This window comes from Adiantum capillus-veneris, chromosome 22 (genome assembly GCF_014529385.1).
Source record: "Adiantum capillus-veneris isolate H3 chromosome 22, ASM1452938v2, whole genome shotgun sequence".
In the NCBI taxonomy this organism is placed as follows: Eukaryota; Viridiplantae; Streptophyta; class Polypodiopsida; order Polypodiales; family Pteridaceae; genus Adiantum; species Adiantum capillus-veneris.
This window is the reverse complement of record NC_140952.1, coordinates 89184566-89190564: the sequence shown is the minus strand read 5'-3', so window position 1 is coordinate 89190564 and position 5999 is coordinate 89184566.

The following is a 5999-nucleotide window of genomic DNA, read 5'->3' as shown; positions in this document are numbered from 1 at the left end:
GTGTGTGTGTGTGTGTGTGTGTGTGATCGAGCACTGCGACGGCACGGCGGCAGCGAGGTAGTTGAGCGGCACGACGGTAGCTCTCTCTTCTTTGCGGCGAGGAATTCTCCACGAAGGCGAGCGTAGGGCGGTGAGGGACACACCCTTGCTCTCTTGAGCTTGCTAGATTAATCTGGTTGTGTGACTGCAGCCATTTGTGGCTCGCACACAGTGTACGGCAAGTGCCTTGCTTTGACATGTGCGATAGATACCATATTTTTGGTGCCATTACTAGGGAGATGCCCTACACTAAGCTCGAATAGCATCTATGTTGCTTTGTGGTGCAATGTGAGATGTAGGAAAGGTAAAGAAAGAAGGTGTGTGGCTATTGAGAAGGATTTGTGAACTTTGTTTTTGTTGCAGTGTACTGGTTCTGTTAATAAGGTGTTAGATTTTTTTGCTGCAATGTACTGTTTTCTGTTGATAAGGTGTTAGATCTATAATGTTAGATCTGTAAGGTGCAGTAAGTAGATCTGTTAGTTAATTGGTTGTTGTAGTACTGTGTTAAACAGTGTGTAACAGTAGCTCTGTTAGTTGCAAGTAGGTAGGTGTTAGCAGCGACTAACGGTTGCACCAATTATGCACCAAGTTGAGGATATGCTATGGATGTACAAATATTTACTTTTCATTGTATAGGGCTTGGGCTCATTTAGGAGTTCCAAAGTTGTATTAGTCTAGGCTAGAGAGCTCACTTTATCCCATAGTTGAAGTGTTTGAGGCCCAAAACTATAAAAGAGCCCTATGCTTAATGAGAGGTCATTCTTGAGTGGTCCTTTTGAGAACTCTCTCTCTAGAGGAGGTCTTGATGGCCTAGCCTTTGAGCTTAATGCCCATGCTTAGAAGGCTAGTGCTAATCACATGTAATTAGTGTAATCCTCTCTTAATTAATCTAGTCTTCATTATGTTGTCAATCATGTTTCTCTACTTTCCTTCATTGTTTTGAAGTGTTGATCTTCTCTTATCTAACTCTTACTTATGCTAAGCTTCTCCGATTAGTGGAGTTCTTATCTAACTCTCTCGATTAAGCGGAGTGGGTGTACTCGTGATTGAGGGATTAGAGTTGTCCTCTAATGGTGTTCTTGTGTGTGTGTGTGTGTGTGTGTGTGTGTAGGTTTAAGAAGCCTTGAGCTTAATTTGATTATGTGTGACTTGATTTGGACACCATGATGGGCATGGTTGGGGTGGACGATTTGAATGCGATCTTGTGTGCTTAATCGTCAATGCATATAATTAGAGTTGTGCTTGAGAGATTCCAAGATTAGTGTGTTCCGCTTCGTTGCTTGATATGTGTAGATGATTGCTTGAAATTGATGCTTGATGTGCGATTAGCATTAGTTGATTTAGGATGATTTCTACTTGCATTGGAGGATGCACGCTCTTGAATCCTCTCAATCTTTGCATCCGATGACGCTCTCGCACATTCTTTGTGTGATGCCTCCAAGCCCTAGCCGGGTCATGCTCTCTCTCCGGATTGATAGATTTGTGGGAGATTGCCTATGCTATGGCGAGCCTCCAACAGTAGGTTAGGTGTGTGCGCGCGCAACGCGACCACGACAGCCTTATCCTCCAAAAATATATTTTATTTATTGATTTATTTATTTATTTAAAAGAAAATACCAGGATCGAGAACATTTCCCAAGCCCAAGCCCAGACTCAGGCCTCAGTCACCCTTTGGACTTACTTTTTTAGCCTCACACCTAAGTAAAAATCAACCCTCTTGAGGACCATCGGAGCTTCGGGTAACCGAATGCTGTACTGTAAAGCACACCACAACCCCCTAAGCAATACGCTCGTTTTGAGCTATCACACACTCTAATCCAAAAATTGATCGTAAAAAGACATTAAAAAACATCAAAAATCGAGTGAAAACGGGGTACAAAACGCCTAAAAAATCAAGCGGTTAACCTTCGAGGGTATTCGTCGACGCTTGTAGGGTGCCAAAGGCACATGCATCTATGCTCTGGTTTTGTGCTAGAGTCCAAGCAACTAGCGAGCACTTCGAATTACACTGTGGGGACCCAAGGTAGTACAACCCAAAACCCAAACATAGCAGCCAATGACTCTTCATTTGACTACAACATTATGGAAGGGCATCCTACACCAAACCCCGAGCAAGTAAACAAAAACGTACCTGTTTGGGCCCCACAGCCTGGATCCAGTGTGTTTAGTTGCTTTATAGAAACCTTTAGTAGAGCTACTCACTCTGAACCTACGGCTAGTGAAGTTAACGAAGGTGAGGGAGAGCTAGATTCGCCTTTGGTATCTCAGGGGGAGCCCATACTCCATGTGGGACTCTAACCTCACTCCTATCTTATTGCAGATTTAACGAGAACCACGATTAAATTGTCAATCCATGGCATGAAGCTGACTCGACTAGTGCATAGAGGCTACAAGAGGTTGTCAATCTCTTGGAAAACAACTAACAACTCGCATCTAACTCGAGCTACACTCAAGTGACTGAAATCACCAAAAGCCAATCACTCATCCACAAAAAAATCACATTTGTTACAGCATCAAATGACATCCAAATGTAATGAAACTTCTAGGACATGTTTACAAGACCTAAGCACACATGCTTATGGTCTCAAATCCCACTTTAGGTCAAGTGCAACAATCGCGATTATTAACAGCAGTGGATTTTTGACCTAGTTGTTTTCGACCCAGAATGCACCTAAATGCTTAGCAATGATGCCCCAATACCCCGCCTATGCTTAGTTTTTTATTTTGAAGTGTAAATTCCTACTTATGATGAAATTAGGCCATGGATCGGCGACGCCAAAAGCTACGAAATGTTGTGAAATGCTTACGTCAATGCATAGAGCTCTTACCTGCAGTTGCAATGAAACAAACGCTACTGCAATGTGACAACCGGAGAGGGAGTAGAAAGCGCGAGAAGGAGAGAAGTGAGCACAGTTAGCTCACGCTGTGTATTTCAAAATCTAAAACTTACAAATAACTTACAAAAATTGGCTTTTATACCCTAGCCAAGGTTTTTGGTGGTCAAAACTAATAATCTGGGAGCTCTAACTAAAGATGGGTAATGACAGGTTAATACAATCTGGAAGCTTGTAGTCCCGGCTCATCAATTACAAGACTTATCCAAAAAATAGGAGCTACAATATTCCCGATTTATCAAAATAAGAATTGTTTTTACAATGAGAGCTCTGAAAAATGGTATCCGAGTTATCTTGCTGCTAACATTCCCCCCTCCTTGCTTGTGTCGTCCCTTGACACAGCTTATGGGCTAAAATAGTCTTCAGGTTGACAGCTGGCGAGCCGGTCTTTAAGTGCATTTAGAGCCTTTTTGTATCTGATCTTTCTCTCTTTATCTGGCACCTGCAAGAACTACATAGTGACTCTATTTTTAAGATCAACTGCGGAGTAGCCGATGGATCTCGAAGTCAGGTTGCTGATCACTGGCCCAAATATATTCATTTGCCAAGTGAAGAACACTGTAGAATGCTTCCTCAAACGCCAACATAGTATGTGAAGGTAAGAACATGCATCGTGCATAGAAGCCATCGAGGATTTCTACAGAAGGTTGACCACTGAGATCGTAGCATAAACCTTTATTGCCCTCGAGGAATGACATCCACGTGGCGCCTGGTTGCTCTGGCTCATGAAAAAATTCAATACAGGTGAGCGGCATTCAGTAGATTTTGTAAAGCATTGCACATGATAGATCGAGTAGACTCTTGAAGAATGACATGGCACCCATTAGGGTTTTCACCATGTATTCTTCTTTGGCCGGACCTTTTCTGGAGCTGGCAATCTTGGGTAGTTCAGCCAGGTTGGCCGCTTCTTTGTTATTGCCTCATGAGCTTGCCAAGTCCTTACTCTTGGTACAAGACAAAAAGTGGGATCTTTTTGTAGTACCGCAAGTGCTCCTGTGAACAGAATCGGGTATCTTCGATTCTTGTTCAACCAGCTCAGCCTCCACTTGGGGTGGTCTTCATCTGCGCCTTCTACTTGCATGTCTTTGTAAAGCCTCTCTTTGACTTGGAGCAAGTCCACCTTTATCAAAGGATATGGCAGGGATTGCTGATACCATTGCACATTGATTTGATTGGGAGTGAGTTGAGTAACATTGACAGAGTGAAGAACTCTCAACTCCCAATCCATCGCTGCTTTTGACTGCTCATCTATCTCTTGTGTAATCTTTTCTTTGAGTGCATCTTCCTCAGCTTTTGACAGTTGGACCATTGGCACTTTATCTGCTTTGGTTAAAGGTACTCTAAAATCCTCTTTGCCACCTACTCCTTCTGCTGGTTGTGTTTCCATTTCAGAAAAAGAAACTGAGGGAATATCTATATGTGGCTGTTCTAAAGTTTCTGCTTCTTCATGTGTTTCTTGACGTCTGTCTCTCAGCAGCTGGTTGAATCTTTTAAGCTCGGCTATTTCTTTTTGCAGCTCTTCTTCTCGTTGCACCCGCATTAGTGGTAGGTCTCTGTGCTGAGACTGCTCGAGTTTTAGCTCTAGCTTGAGGTCTTAGTTCTTTTTCTCTAATGATTTGTAGACTTTGTATGTTTCCTTAATTGAGGCTACTGAGGGATTTTCTTGTATTTGTCACAAAAAAGTTACCTGGTCATTTATCCTCTACTCTGAATATTGTAAGGAAGCGTTTGCTACATCTAACTGCACTTGAATCTTGTGAACTAATAGAGTTATAGTTAGAAGTTCGTTGGTAACTTCAGTCAGTTGGTCATCTCTGGCTTTGCAAGCATCTGTCAACTTCGTAAGAAGTTCACCTGACTCCTCCATTTCCTTTGGCTGTTTATCTCTTGCTAGCTGATGTTGTTCAACTTTAGCTTTCAATTCTTGCACTTATTTTTGTAGATCGGTGATGACGTTTAATCTGTCTTCTAACTCTCCTTGGAGAGTGTCAATCACCATCTCTAGTTCTTTAGCGTTTATGTTGCAGCTAAGTGTTGTTGTTTGTAGTCTTTTCGTCATATCTTGCATTTGCTTTGCATATTCGTTGACTTGCAAGATTGCCTCATCATTGGATTGCCAATCCTCATTTCTTGTGAGCTACCTAGATGTCTCCGCAGTCTCTTGTGACTCTCATGGTGGTGTTGTGGTGGCTGGTTGTCCTTGTCCTTGAGGTTGTGGTTGGCCTTCTTCTACTTTGTCATCTTGAGGCTTCGTGGATGCCTCGGCCCTTTCATGTTGTGTGGAGGTAGCAGGGGTTTCTTCTATTCCATGTTCCTTCATTTTCTTAAACTTTTTGGACTCTTCTGGTGCAGGACTCGCTGCCTTTTCTGGCTCTGGTTCTTGTGCTTTGGCTTGCTCCTGTATAGTGTCTGCTTTCTATTCAGGCTTCATTTCTTTTATGGGCTCAGCTTCTATGTTTCTATTTGCCGGTGACTGTGGTGGGCTTGGCATGGGGTGATCATGTTGTTTTGTAGCAGGTGAAGAAGTTCGAGGAGACATGTCACCTTGTTCTTGCTGGGCTTCTCCTTGTGCGGTTGCTTCTTTTGCCTGTTTTTGTTGCTCTGTCGTCTCTTTAGCTTTTCGTTCTACTTCTTGGGCTTCTTTCAGCTTCAATGCTTCTGCCTCCTGATACATTTTTTCCAATAACTCTATGGGGTCTTCGGCCTCTTTCCTAGCATGGTGCTTTGTTCGTGGTCCTTTCAGTTCAATGGGTACCCACGTTGTTGGGTCCTTGCCTTGAGCTTGGCAGCTGTGTTCATAGGAGTGCTTTTCTCTCTCAAATCTTGCATGCATCTGTTGTGGCTCCTCTTGATGTGATGCCACTGCTTTTATTTTCATTTCCTTGATTTGTGCTCTTCTTTCCTCATTGTCGGAACTTTCACTGCTATGTCGTTCTGGAGAGCTCTCGGCAGATTCGTCATCAGATTTTTATGTTCTCTTGGTAGATCTTGTGGCTCGAGGGAAAGGTTGTGCAGACACGATCCAAGTGTTTTGACCTGGGACAGGTGGCAAGTTGTCTGCCATGC